The following is a 14,383-nucleotide window of genomic DNA, read 5'->3' as shown; positions in this document are numbered from 1 at the left end:
TTAATACTTAAAATTCAAGCCTGAGCAACATAGTGGGACTCTGTCTCTTTTTTTGTTTCTTTATTTTATTTTTCAATTTTTTTTTGAGATGGAGTCTAGCTCTGTTGCCCAGGCTGAAGTGCAGTGGCACGATCTCGGCTCACTGCAACCTCCACCTCCCGAGTTCAAGCAGTTCTCTTGTCTCTGTCTCCTCAGTAGCTGGGACTACAAGTGCCTGCCACCATGCCCTAATAATTTTTTGTATTTTTAGTACAGACTGGGTTTCACAATATTATTGGTCAGGCTGGTCTCGAACTCCTGACCTCAAATGATCTACCCGCCTCACCCTCCCAAAGGAGACTCTGTCTCTTAAAAAATTTTAAATTAGCCAGGCATGGTGATGCACACTTGTAGTTCCAGCTACTCAGGAGGCTGAGGCAGGAGGATGACTTGAGCCCAGGAGTTCGAGGCTGCAGGGAGCTATGATCGCACCACTGCACTCCAGCCTGGACAACAGAGGAAGACCCTGTCTCAAAAAAAAAAAAAAAAAAAACCTTAAAATTCTGTGCATATAAGTTGTGTGTCCAGTACTTTATATACATCTTATTTCATATTTACAATAATACCATGAAGAAGGCTATTCTTGTTCACATTTCACCAAAAAGTGAGAAAGAAATCAAAAAACTGTGCCCAAGGTCACACAGCCAGTAACAGAAGTGGGATTTAAACTCAGGAAACGTGACTCAGCAGTCTGTTATTTAATCAAAACATTCCTCTTTCTCTCCCTCCCTACCTCTTCCTCTGTCTTATCTTGTGCATATAAATATATGTATAATGTTGTATGTCTTTAAATAATAAACCTCATACAAACGACCTGTTGTTAGAACCTAAGGATTATTATTTTCCCTCAAAGAGATTTACCGCATCTCACAATTTATAGCTAGAGTGCTTGATTGACATAGAGTTTTATTGAAAGTTATGTTTTAAGTGTGTTGTCTTATCTCCAAAATTGTACTTTAAGCTCCTCTATAACCACACTGTATCTATTCAGCTTTGTATCCCCCCACGGTTGGCCCTTTAACATCAGAAAGAGTGCAATAGATAGTATGCATTAATTAAGTTCAAAATGAATTAACAAATACATACTGAGTGCCAATACAAGGCATTATTCACCATGTTCTTTTCATTCAAAAAAAGTTTAACATACCCAGAAATTAAAGATAACTTCACAATATCTTTGCCACATGGCACCAATGGCAGAGGCTCTCAAAAACAACAAGAACAACAAACTTCAATGTTTGAATTAAATGATGAAATTTCTTTCTTTTTTTGAAATAGGGTCTCACTCTGTCACCCAGACTGGAGCGCAGTGGCATGAACACAGCTCACTGCAGCTTTAGTCTCCTGGATTCAAGCAATTCTCCCACCTCAGCCTCCCAAGCAGCTGGGGCCACAGGTATGCACCACCATGCTCAGCTAATTTTTCAGCTTTCTGTAGAGATGGGGTCTCGCCATCTTGCCCAGGCTGGTCCCAAACTTTTAGGCTCAAGTGATCTGCCCTCTTCAGCCTCCCAAAGTGCTGGGATGACAGGTGCAAGTCACCACACCAGGTCAATAATTTCTTAGACTAACATGGGGCAGGAGACATAGTGGTCCCATGACTTCTCAACTACAAATAGTTACCAAAAGTGGTATCCACAGCCATACTTTATAAGTGAAATTTTATTAATCAATTGATTTATATGAACATAAATGCAGAAAGGGGAGCAATACGTATTTGATGTTGCCCTGGATTATTATAGTGGTTAAAAATGGAGGAAAATTATTATGATAAAGGTAAGGAACTATTTATTCAATATATAAATAGTGATTATCATGTCTTCTACATTGAAGGTGTTACAAAGAAGTTTAAGAAATGGACTGGTGGCCGGGTGTGGTGGCTCACACTTGTAATCCCAACACTTTGGGAGGCCAAGGTGGATGGATCACTGGAGGTCAGGAGTTCAAGACCAGCCTGGCCAACATGGTGAAACCCCATGTCTACTAAAAATACAAAAACAAAAAAAAAAAAGCTGGCCATGATGGCGGATGCCTGTAATCCCAGCTACTTGGGAGACTGAGGCAGGAGAATCACTTGAATCCGGGAGGCAGAGGTTGCAGTGAGCCAAGATCATATCACTGCACTCCAGCCTGGGCAGCAGAGTGAGACTCCATAACAAAAAAAAAAAAAAGAAAGAAAAAGAAATGGACTGGGCATGGTGGTGCACACCTGTAATCCCAGCACTTTGAGAGGTCAAGGAGGGAGGATCAGTTGAGCCCAGGAGTCCGAGACCAGCCTGTTCAACATAGGGAGACCCTGTCTCTACAAAAAATTAAATTGGGGGCCAGGCACAGTGGCTCATGCCTATAATCCCAGCACTTTGGGAGGCCAAGATGAGTGGATCACCTGAGGTCAGGAGTTCAAGCCCAGCCTGGCCAACGTGGTAAAACCCCATCTCTACTAAAAAATACAAAAATTAGCCAGTCATGGTGGTGCGCACCTGTAATCCCAGCTACTCGGGAGGCTGAGGCATGAGAATCACTTGAACCCCAGAGGCAGAAGTTGCAGTGAGCTGAGATCATACCACTGCACTCCAGCCTGGGTGACAAAGCAAGACTCCATCATAAAATAAAATAAAATAAAATAGGCCATCCACGGTGGCTCACACCTGTGGTCCCAGCTACTCCAGAGACTGAAGTGGGAGGATCGATTGAGCCCTGGAGGTCGAGGTTATGGTGAAATGTGATCACACCACTGCACTCCAGCTGGGCAACAGAACAAACCCCTGTGTCAAAAAAACAAAAGGGAAAAAATTAGCTATGCACAGTAGTGTGTGCCTGTAGTCCTCAGGAAGCTCAGGAAGCTGAGGTGGGAAGAGCCATTGACGCTGGGAGTTGGAGGCTGCAATAAGCTATGATGGCACCACTGCACATCAGCTTAGGCAACAGTGACCTTGACAAAAAAAAGAAAAGAAAGAAAGAAGAGAGAGAGGAGGGAGGAAGGGAGGGAGGGAGGAAGGAAGGAAGGAAGGAGGGAAAGAAAAAAAGAAAAGAAAAGAAAAATAGGGAAAAAAGTAAGACACTGGCTGTGAGTTCAAAGATCTTAGAGTCCAATTGGAGAGGTGAACATGTAAATAGACAATGACAACACAATGTGGTAGGTGCAATAACAGCTAGAAACATAGAAACAGAATGTCCTGAAAGCCCTGGAGAGAAGTCAAGAAACAGCAGAAGAAGTGACATTTTAACAGGGTCTTGAAGGCACTATAGCAGTTGGCTGGGTAGAGCAGGAAAGAAGAGCCTTCCACACAGATAACAACATGAACACACAGCAAGAATAATACTAACAAAGCATGTTCATGTTCATCATTTCATTCAGCAACTTGAGGGTAGGAAGGACAAATATTATTATCCCCGTTTTACCAAGATAGAAGCTGAGGCTCGGAGCATTTCACTTTCCTAAAAATTAGTAGTTGCAGGTCATTTAACTCCAAGTCCAGCTCCCTTCTAAGATAGACACCAACCCCTGAAAAGCGGAGGAAATATTGCTCCTGAAAGGAGTATTTTACTTGTTTTAAAACTGGAAACGCAACGGTGAAGGAGTGGTGAGCATTCATAATTTTATAAGGCTTAATGATGTTATGGCTGCAGGTTGAGAGTTGAAGGTTCTGGTTGGGTGTGACAGTTATGTCCCCTTTCAGTCTAGGTGTCATAAAAGAAGAGAGGGCCACTTCATTAACAGTGCTCTCAGGGTGGGCTCAGTGGCTCACACCTGTAATCCCAGCACTTTGAGAGACCAAGGTGGGAGGATTGCTTGAGGCTAGAAGTTTGAGTTAAGCCCGGCCAACATAGCAAGACCTCATCTCTATAAAACAAGACAAAAGGAAAAAAAAAAACAAACCCACCACACAATGCTTTCATTTTCCCAGAAGGGGCTGCACTTCAAAATAAAAAGTGGTTTGAACTCCATGCCTGTCTTAGTCCATTTGGTGTTCCTACAACAGAATACCTGAGACTGGGTAATTTATCATGAACAGAAATTTATGTTTTCACAGTTCTGGAGGCTGGAAAGGCCAAGGTCAAGCCTCTGGCATTTGGTGAGGGCTTTCTTGCTGTGTCACCCCATGGAGGAAGGCAGAAGGTCAAGAAGAGGTGGTGAGGGACAAACTCACCCTTTTATAAGGAACCACCTCCCACAATAGCAGCATTAATTTGTCCATGAGGGCAGTACCCACATAAACCAAACACCCCTCATTAGGCTTCACCTGTTAGCACCACGGCACTGAGGATCAAGTTCCCAGCACAAGAACTTTGGGGCACACATTCAAACCATAGCAATGCCTTCCTTTGTTTGGGCCGTTTGTCCTGCCAATAACAAGCTGTTATCATTCTTCCTCTTTAGCATTTTCAGGCTCTTCTTCATCTTCATCATTAAACAGCCATCTTCCTTCAGTGCCTTCAAAGCTTGACACATGGACAAAGGGCACATTTTTTAATCAATTGATGCAAAAATGAATTAAGATCTTTATCCATTGTGCTGGTGTACGATTTTTAAAACTTGAATTTAATACACACTAATGGCATCAGAGTTGGTTTGATTTGGGTCCCACTAACTTAAAAGTAACTTGCCACAGAAGACAATAGTGATTTCCAGTAATAAAGAGCTCAACCAAAAGTGTTGTTCTTCTCACTTGGTACATCAGGAGGAAAATACCATAGGTCTCATCCCCCACCAGATCCAAGACTTCTAGCTTTTTACTTGTTGGGTATCAGAAAAGCACAGAAAGAGTTTTTTCCACATTGGTCGTACTCAACTATAAAACTTGCTCCAAGGCTAAAAGTACTCCTTAAAATATACCCTGTCACCTGCACACAGAGTAATTGCACCACTTTGGGAGGCCAAGATGGGCAGATTGCTTGAGCTCAGGAGTTCAAGACCAGCTTGGGCAACATAGTGAAACCACATCTCTATTAAAAATACAAAAAGTTAGTTGAGTATGGTGGCATGCGTCTGTAGTCCCAGCTACTTGGGAGGCTGATGTGGGAGGACTACATTGAGCTCAGGAGGTCAAGGCTGCCGTAAACTGGGATTGCACAACTACACTCCAGCCTGAGTGACAGTATGGGAACCTATCTCAAAAGAAAAAAAAATTTTTTTAAGAAATTACTAGGAGGAAGCCTAGGTTGTGCCCTTTGCCTACAAGCCAATTGAACTTCTCCAGAAGTGGTCTAAGTGTTTGCTCCTAAGATTAGAGAATGAATTGAAATAAAATTTTTAAATTGCCCGCCAACTAGTTAATCCATTTTAAAATAGGCAATGCCAATCAACTTTTTCAGACATACTTAGAAAATGAAGCCTATCATTTGCATCCTTCTGAATTGTACTTCCTGCCTTTGAATTTTAAAAAAGCAACTCTTGTGTTCTCAAAGAGAAGGGTAACATCAAGTTCACACAGCAGCTAGAAACGTGATAAATCCACCAGGGCCACAGTGATGCCTGCCTAAACTAACAATCCATTTATTGCTACAGTTCACTGCCGTTGTCATCACTTTCATGCCTCTAATTACCTTACATCTGTTTTATGTTTGAAGTTTACAGCACTTGCCCACTTTGGCTACACTAGTTTACATCTAACACCAAACACATGTTTATGTTTACCACATACCAGTTCTGCATTCTTAGACTTAAAATTATATCAATTTATAATCCCATTAATGGAAAACTTATGAGAAGGATCCGGCTCCTTTAATAAAACTAGAAAGAACAACCATTTGGATGCTGTTAAGTACAAGCCCATACCGAAGGCTAAATGCTTCAATTAGATGCACCCCGTTCAGGTAAGTGGGCTTCATGAAACACTGTCTTGGCTGCTGAGTATAGACAATGTCTTGTAGTCCATTTTCTGGCACTCCATGCTGGAGTTCCCATCTTCATTGAAAAGATAAAGTGTGATCAAAGAGTAATTTGGGTGTGCTTTGTTCAAAATATATCAAATTTATATCGGCATCTTGGAATTTGGCATTTTTAAGGTCACATTTGTGAATAAAATAAGTTTTCCATTTTGAGAGTGACAGGGGAGGCAAGCGAGCAGTGTTTTACCATTTGGCAACACCTGCCCCCTCCATATATAAAGCTCCCTACAACAGAGCTGGGTACGTGTCTGGATATCTGTGTCTACTGCTGAACGATCTCCAAAGAAAACCACAGATAAGAACATTATTTGGATCTTGGACCATTTCTGAGGGATTTCAGCTCTATAAAAAAGGGGGGAAAAGACCTTGGGAACTGTAAGCGATTAAATTCTGCTCACGTATGCTTCGTTCCACTTAAAGGAGAAACTACCCTTTCCTTTCAACCTGTTTTGCCAATTTCAATCCTCTTGTTGGGAACCAGACTGAGAGTCTTGCCCTCTACTGGAGTCCAACATCTATTAACAGGAAACTTGATCTTCAAAACCAGTAAATAAACAAGAGTTTTGATGACCTTTTGATGACCTTTCTAAGTAGCATTCCTTTAAAACAAAAAATAGCTCTCTATCTAGAATACACTAATATAGACGACTGGTCTAGCTGTCTGAATAAGAAGTCATATCTTAAAGGAAATGCACTATGTAGCCTGAACAGTAGCAACTCTTCTATCTTTTGCCTCTACCTCTCCAGAACCGACACTGGGTTTTAGAGAGCTTTTCCCAGGTACATCAGCATCTTGCATTAAAAATCGAAGACATAGCCTGGGCAATATGGTAAAACCCCGTCTCTACAAAAAATACAAAAAAAACTAGGCATGATGGTGCACACCTATAGTCCCAGCTGCCTGGGAGGCTGAGGCAAGAGAATCATCTGAACCCAGGAGGTCAAGGCTGCAGTGAGCTGTGATCGCACCACTGCACTCCAGCTGGGCAACAGAGCGAGAACCTGTCTCAAAAAAAAAAAAAAAATCGAACACATCAAATGAGATTAGAGTTTGTCCTGAAAAGCCAGCCTGGGCTTGTCTGAACTCAATGATCGGATGCCTTTCCCTTTCATCTAGTGGCCCGCTCAGCCAACACGAAATCTAAGTGGCACTTTTCCCTCATGGGATTCTTGCTGCCCTGGACGTCTCCCTGTTTCGTGGGGTCTCTGAAAATCCTCTCTAATGGGGATCAGCATGCCTGCCCTGGTCCCAATCCACCCAGAATAAAGATGCGCTGGACAGCACAGGGAAAAGGGTGAAAGAAGGAAGGAGCAGGAAGGGAAGGAGTGCTCATGACTGAGCTCAGCAGCCTGAGCCCTGCTGAATCGTGTCAAAGATTGTAATTCATGCTTGCAAAGCAGCATCAATTCTGTTCACTCGGGAGCCTTTCTTTACCACGTCAGGCTAACTTTTGTATTTTTAGTAGAGACGGAGTTTCACCACGTTGGTCAGGCTAGTCTCAAACTCCTGGCCTTAAGATCTGCCCACTTCGGCCTCCCAAAGTGCGGGGATTACATGCATGAGCCACCGCGCCTGGCCATAATGGGTTCTTAATAAATGGTAGCTCTGATGATGGGGACCAACCCCCGAGATCACAGAGCTGGGGACTGAAGGAACGGAGACTCCAGCTTAGATCCTCCACCACCAAAGGCCTTCCTTCCAGTACAGGCCGTCTGGCAGTGGCTGCAGAGGTGAGCAGCAACATGGTATTCTGTAGGGGCTGCACTGTCGGCAAACAAAATCCATTAAGATCAGGGATTGTTGGGCTGGGCATAGTGGCTCATGCCTGTAATCCCAGCACTTTAGGAGGTTGAGACAGGAGGATTGCTTGAGTCCAGGAGTTCAGACCAGCATGGGCAACATGGTGAAACCCTTCTTTTACCAAAAAATAAAACAATTAGCTGGGTGTGGTGGTGCTCACCTGTAGTCCCAGCTACTGGAAAGGCTGAGATGGGAGGATTGCTTGAGCCGAGGAGATCAAGGCTGCAGTGAGGTACGCTCATGCCCTGTACTGTAGCCTGGGTGACAGAGTGAGACCCTATCTCAAAAAAAAAAAGAAAAAAGACCAGGGATAGTCTCAGTCCATTCAGGTTGCTATAACAAAATGCCTTAGACTGGGTAATTAGTACACAACAGAAATTGACTGTTCACAGTTCTGGAGGCTGAGAAGTCCAAGATCAAGGCACCATCAGATTAGATGTCTCTTGAGGGCCCATTCCTCATAGATGGTGCCTTCTATGTGTCCTCACAGGGCAGAAGGGGAAAGGGGCCAACACCTCTCTTAAGCTTCTTTTATAAGGGCACTAATTCCATGCACGAGGGTGGAGCCCATGTGACCTAATCACTTCCCCAAAAGCCCCATCTCTCAATATGATTACACACTGGGGATTCCATTTCAATACATGAATAGTGAAGGGGCTCATACCTGTAATCCCAGCTCTTTGGGATGTGTAGGCAGGAGGGTTACTTGAGCTCAGGAGTTCAAGACTAGCCTGGTCAACAGAGTGAGACCCCATCTCTACAAAAAGCCAGGCATAGTAGCGTGCACCTGTAGTCCTAGCTACTTAGGAGGCTGAGGTGGGCAAATCACTTATGTCCAGGAGTTCGAGGCTGCCTTGACAGCCTGGGTGACAGAGCGAGAACCCATATCTAAATTAAAAAAAAAAAATAGAGGGACACAAACATTCAGATTATAGCAGGGATTTAGGTTCTATAAGATACATTTGTCCACATATCCCCAAGTCTATAAAAAGATACTAATGCACAAGTACCAAGGTGTTATCAGTGGTTGTCCCTGGCTATTAAGTTTTCTGGGTGTTGACATTACAGCGGTTTTTATATTCTTTTTATTTATCTGTAGTTTCTAATTTTGCTCAAATGCTCATGTAGTAAGAAGAAAATTTGGAATCCATTGAAGAATATCTATAGCATGGAGTGTCTGCCTAGTGGAACTATGATACTTAAAGAGAACTGGGGCCTAGTGCAGTGGCTCACACCTGTAATTCTAGAACTTTGTGAGGCCTGAGTTGGGAGGATCACTTGAGTCCAGGAGTTCAGGACTAACCTGTGCAACATAGTGAGATGCAATCTCCACAAAAAGTTAGTCAGGCATGGTGGTGCATGCCTGTAGTCCTAGCTGCTCAGGAGGCTGAACTATGACCACGCCATGGCATTCTAGCCTGGGTGACAAAGCAAGAACCTGTCTCTGGAAAAACAAACAAACAAACAAAACTGAAACTGAGCACCTATAGGTAGCCTTTGAAAATCTTTATTTTAGACCCCCAAAAGGTCTGCTCCAGCAGAACTGTTCTTTTTTTTTTTTATTTTTATTTTTTTTTTTTTGAGACGGGGTCTCGCTGTATTGCCCAGGCTGAAGTGCAGTGGCACGATCTCAGCTCACTGCAACTTCTGCTTCCTGGGTTCAAGCGATTCTCCTGCCTCAGCCTCCCGAGTAGCTGGGATTACAGGTGCGTGCCACCATGCCCAGCTAATTTTTGTATTTTTAGTAGAGACGGGGTTTCACCATGTTGGCCAGGCTGGTCTCGAACTCCTGACCTCAAGTGATGGGCCCACCTCAGCCTCCCAAAGTGCTGGGATTACAGGCGTGAGCCACCAAGCCCAGTCGAGAACTGCTCTTTTAACGGGGGTTGGAGGGTACTTCGTTTTTTGTACAGAAGCGTTATTAATGGCATTGAATGCCATTATCAAGCATTAAAGCAAGCCTAGTGACAAGATGTTGTTGTCCTTCCCTTTCATTTCTGTCTCTATTCCCAAGTGACAACAGCCATTTGAATCAGAGATACATGCATAGATTGGCCTTGACTTCTGCCATAAGGAATTACTCATAGGGTGTGTTGCAATTGCCTTCAAGGATGACTTTCAATAAAAAGAGCATTTGACAATCTTGGCAAAGCTGGGCCTAAGACCCCTGCTCTAAGCTGATGAACTTGGGACTCCCTCTGGGGACAGAGTCAAGTGTTCTGAAAGTCTCCGGCTCACAGAGATTTCACATTCTCAGTTTAGTCTTTCCTGCTAGATAAATGGCCCTAGACAACATGACCAAGTTCATTCACTTTGTCCATCCACCCACCATCCAGTGAACTCCTGGCCTCTAGACATCTCTTACCAGTGGCAGGGCCTGGACACCACCTCTGTCCACTGCACCTTCCTTTGCCTTCTAGAAGCATTCCTTCTAGATCTGCTTTTTCATTCTCATTCTGAACTTCCTGGATCTAAAATGGTCTTTATTTCCCCATCAGAATTCCAGCTCCTAGCTAGTTTCCAAAGTCGACAATAGTGAACTTGTTCATTCCAAGATTGTTAGTGACTGATACAGATTTATGAGTGCATGTCCTGGGAAAAAAAATGTCCTTGGAAAAGTGAAAAAAGAAAATTAGAGAGAGAAAGGCCCAATCAAAGGAGAGGAGTGGCAATGTTGTAATCATGGGTACTGCAGGCTGGTAGAGGAAACATTTGCAAGCCTGCACATTTCCAGAACCTTTGAGTGTAATTCAGAGCTGCAGCCTCGCCTGCATGTGAGGCTCACCCTGCTTTTGACATGACATGCTGCAAAGCTGTGCCCTTGGAGAACTCTAATGACCTTTCTCACTGCTGGAATCTGTATCCACAGTTTCCCTTGTCCACTATAGTGGCAAGGGCTTCTCTGTTCACTTTCCGAGTGACAGCTGGTGGAGGACAAGGGGCCAGGCTGGGAGGCAGAAGGCTAGAGCTGGCCCATTTCCACCGCAACTCATACAGCAACCTTGGGGAAAGCACAGTGGCCTCGCCCTCAGCTTCCTCATCTGTAAGATGAAGAGATTACACTAAACCACTGCTTCCCAGGCTCTTGGATTTTGTACCAAAATGCTTAAAACAAAGCTCTTTTCAAAAACGTTTTAGCTTTACCTTTTAAAAAATACTTTTAGATATATTGTCTAATAAAAAAAACATGGGTCGGGGCAATGGCTCACACCTATAATCCCAGCACTTTGGGAGGCCAAGGCGGGCAGATCACTTGAGGTCAGGAGTTCGAGAGCAGCTTGGCCAACTTGGTGAAACTCCATCTCTACTAAAAATACAAAAATTAGCCAGGCACGGTGGTAGGCACCTGTAATCCCAGCTACCCGGAAGGTTGAGGCAGGAGAAGTGCTTGAACCCAGGAGGTGGAGGTTGCAGTGAGCCAAGATGGTGCCACTACACTTCAGCCTGGGTCATAGGACAAGACTCCGTCTCAAAAAAATTAATTAATTAATTAATTAATGATAATAAAATAAGATATTTTATACCAACAAGGGAGAAAAACAAAACTTCAAAGTAAAGATCGGTCATGTAAATGAATAAATGTAGCTTCTTAAGAAAACTCACTATAATCTGAATTTTTCTCTTTGGTTGGGAGCCGTCGACATTCTGGCCTGGAATCATCCCTGAGATCCCTTCTAGCATCATATCCTAGAGAAGGAAAAATTAAAAAGGGAAAAAAAAAAAGCAAACCTTTAGGACAGAGTCAAAGCAGCTCCTTCAAAGCCAAGAAGGATGCTTTAGAACTCGGGATAATTTCAGGCTCCACATTTAAGCAAAGGCTTTGCCATCCAGTAAGACTTTAAGAGGAAGGGTTTAAAAATCCATCTGTTTGCCTTGGGGGACTCAGAGCAAAAGCAAAGTTTCAAGCTGATAGGCTTGTGATAATATAACATATTCATTAGGTCATAAAGGGTAAAATACATGACTGCAGGTTTGGAGCCCCTCATTTACACAGCTTTTAGGAAACTCACTTTATATACCCCCAGCTGGAACTGCTTCTCCAAAGCCATTCCCTAGATTGCATAATTGTTCATTATGTCTTCAGGGAGGGTTCCATCTGCAGTCATGAATCCCCATGAAAATTTGTGGGAAAATATCCTTGCTCTTTCATTACATCTAATATGTGATCACCCGATATTAAAACACAAAGCGCGGCTACATTTTAAAGGTAAACTGCAGAGCTAAATTGAGACTTGACTTAATCCCATTTTTATGGGCTGATTAATGTCCCGAGTAACCAGGCTGGGAGGAAAGTTAATGCCTTTTTCCTTTAATGGAATGCACCATGTTTTTTCCTTTTTCAGGGGAGCACATCGCTACCACTGTGTCTTCATACAGAACAAGACTCAAAGCGACTGTCAGAACTTTCCTTGTGTCAAATGGACCTCAAATTATCCATGCACCAAAATTCTTAAAAGTCTGAGTTTCAATAAAGGAGGAAAAAAGGAAAATAAATGGGAAGTTGAGATTTCTTCACAAGAGGCTAATCATGTCTACTTGTGACAGCTTGAGATGAGATGATGTGTAAACTCTGCCTCAGTGGTAACAGTAATAGCCACTTGCTGAGTAGCTACTCTGTGCAAAGAATTGTGCCAGGGACTCTGTGTATGTCTTTTTTTTTTTTTTTTTTTTGACAGAGTTTTGCTCTTGTCGCTCAGGCTGGAGTGCAGTGGCTCCATCTCGGCTCACTGCAGCCTCCGCCTCCTGGGTTCAAGCAATTCTCCTGCCTCAGCCTCCTGAGTAGCTGAGATTACAGGTGCCCGCCACCTCGCCCAGCTAATTTTTTATATTTTTAGTAGAGACGGGGTTTCACCATGTTGGCCAGGCTGGTCTCGAACTCCTGACCTCAGGTGATCCACCCACCTCGGACTCCCAAAGTGCTGGGATTACAGGCATGAGCCACCGCACCCAGCCTCTTTGCATATGTCTTCTGATTTAACCCTCTGAGATAGCTGATATGAGCCACACACAGGCTGAGCAACCTGTTCAAGGAGCAGACTTAGGCTTGCCTGACTTAGGGGCCCCCCTGCCCACCCCAGATTAACCTCCCTGACTCTTCAGTCTCCCGTCGACTTTGGACAGATTCGCTTACCCACCAACGTGCAGCAGTTTAAAGAAGACATACTTTCATTCATCCATTGACTCATCAGTGAAGAAATTAACATTGTATAGAGCTCTTTCCAAAAACAACACGGCCAGGCTGTCTAGATCCCTCCCCTCAACCTTCGCCCTGACCACAACCACCACCCCAAGCGCCCTGATCACGGCTACCACCCCAAGCCCCCACCCCAACCTGAGACATGTGGCAATTTCACTCCTTGTCCCTTGAGTCCATACCTCAATAACTCAGCATGTCACATGCATATCCATTGTGAAAAATATCCATTATCACCATAGTATTACCAACACATTATTACAGGGCTTTACGTGTCACAGAACTCTTTCTGATGAATTATTTCATTTGATAATTACCTTAGGCTGAGGGAGGAGGGAGAAAGATAAATTATTTAAGTCTGGGCACGATGGCTGGTGACCTTAATCCCAGCACTTTGGGAGGCCAAGGCAGGAGGATTGCTTGAGCCCAGGAGTTCAAGACCAGCCTGGGCAACATAGCGAGACTCTTATCTCTATAAAAAAAATACAAAAATTAGCTTAGCATGGTGGCTGATGCCTGTAGTCCCAGCTACTTGGGGGCACTGAGGCCAGAGGATCACTTGAGCCCGGCATGTTGAGGCTGCAGTGAGCTGTGATCATACCTCTGTACTCCAGCCTGGATGACAAAGTGAGACCCTGTCTCAAAAAAATTAATTAATTAAATTAAACTTAAAAATTAAAAAATCGGCCAGGCGTGACGGCTCATGCCTGTAATCCCAGCACTTTGGGAGGCTGAGGTGGGTGGATCACAAGGTCAGGAGTTCGAGAACAGCTTGGCCAACATGGTGAAACCCCATCTCTACTAAAAATACAAAAAGTTAGCCGGGCATAGTGGTGTGCATCTGTAATCTCAGCTACTCAGGAGGATAAGGCAGGAGAATCGCTTGAACCTGGGAGGTGGAAGTTGCAGTGAGCTGAGATCGCACCATTGCACTCCAGCCTGGGTGACAGATAAGAGACTTTGGTGAAAAAAAAAATTAAAAATTATACTAATTAATTAATGAATAATAATAAAATTATTTAGGCCAGGTGCAGTGGCTCATGCCTGTAATCCCAGCACTTTGGGAGGCTGAGGTGGGTAGATCACTTGAGGTCAGGGGTTTGAGACCAGCCTGGCCAACAAGGTGAAACCCCGTCTCTACTAAAAATACAAAAGTTAGCCCAGAGTGGTGGCAGGTGCCTGTAATCTCAGCTACTCAGGAGGCTGAGGTGGGAGAATAGCTTGAACCCGGGAGGCGGAGGTTGCAGTGAGCTGAGGTCGCACCACTGCATTCCAGCCTGGGTAACAAAGCAAGACTCTGTCTCAAAAAAAAAAAAAAAAAAAAAAAAAAAAAAAAAAACCAAGCTGGTTACAGGTTGGTTGCAACCTGGTTACATTGTCACTTGATTGTATAGTATTTTGGTTTCCAGAAGCTCCTATATTAGGCTGAAGGGTGAAGAAGTTATCATTTTCCAACA

At 43.8% G+C, this 14,383-nt stretch overlaps 1 long non-coding RNA gene across 1 annotated transcript; it reads right to left on the bottom strand.

Moving 5' to 3' along the window:
• Positions 1–4,258: 4,258 nt before the first annotated feature.
• Positions 4,259–13,114, bottom strand: LOC129048510 (uncharacterized). Its single transcript, XR_008510882.1, has 5 exons — positions 12,864–13,114; positions 11,336–11,419; positions 8,397–8,620; positions 7,893–8,009; positions 4,259–4,482 (listed from the first exon to the last, which is right to left on the bottom strand). It is a non-coding gene; the product is annotated as an uncharacterized LOC129048510 (long non-coding RNA).
• Between the last annotated feature and the right edge of the window lie 1,269 nt (positions 13,115–14,383).

The sequence above is a fragment of the Pongo abelii genome, chromosome 8, assembly GCF_028885655.2.
Source record: "Pongo abelii isolate AG06213 chromosome 8, NHGRI_mPonAbe1-v2.0_pri, whole genome shotgun sequence".
Lineage (NCBI taxonomy): Eukaryota > Metazoa > Chordata > Mammalia > Primates > Hominidae > Pongo > Pongo abelii.
This window is presented reverse-complemented; position numbering and strand designations above follow the sequence as displayed.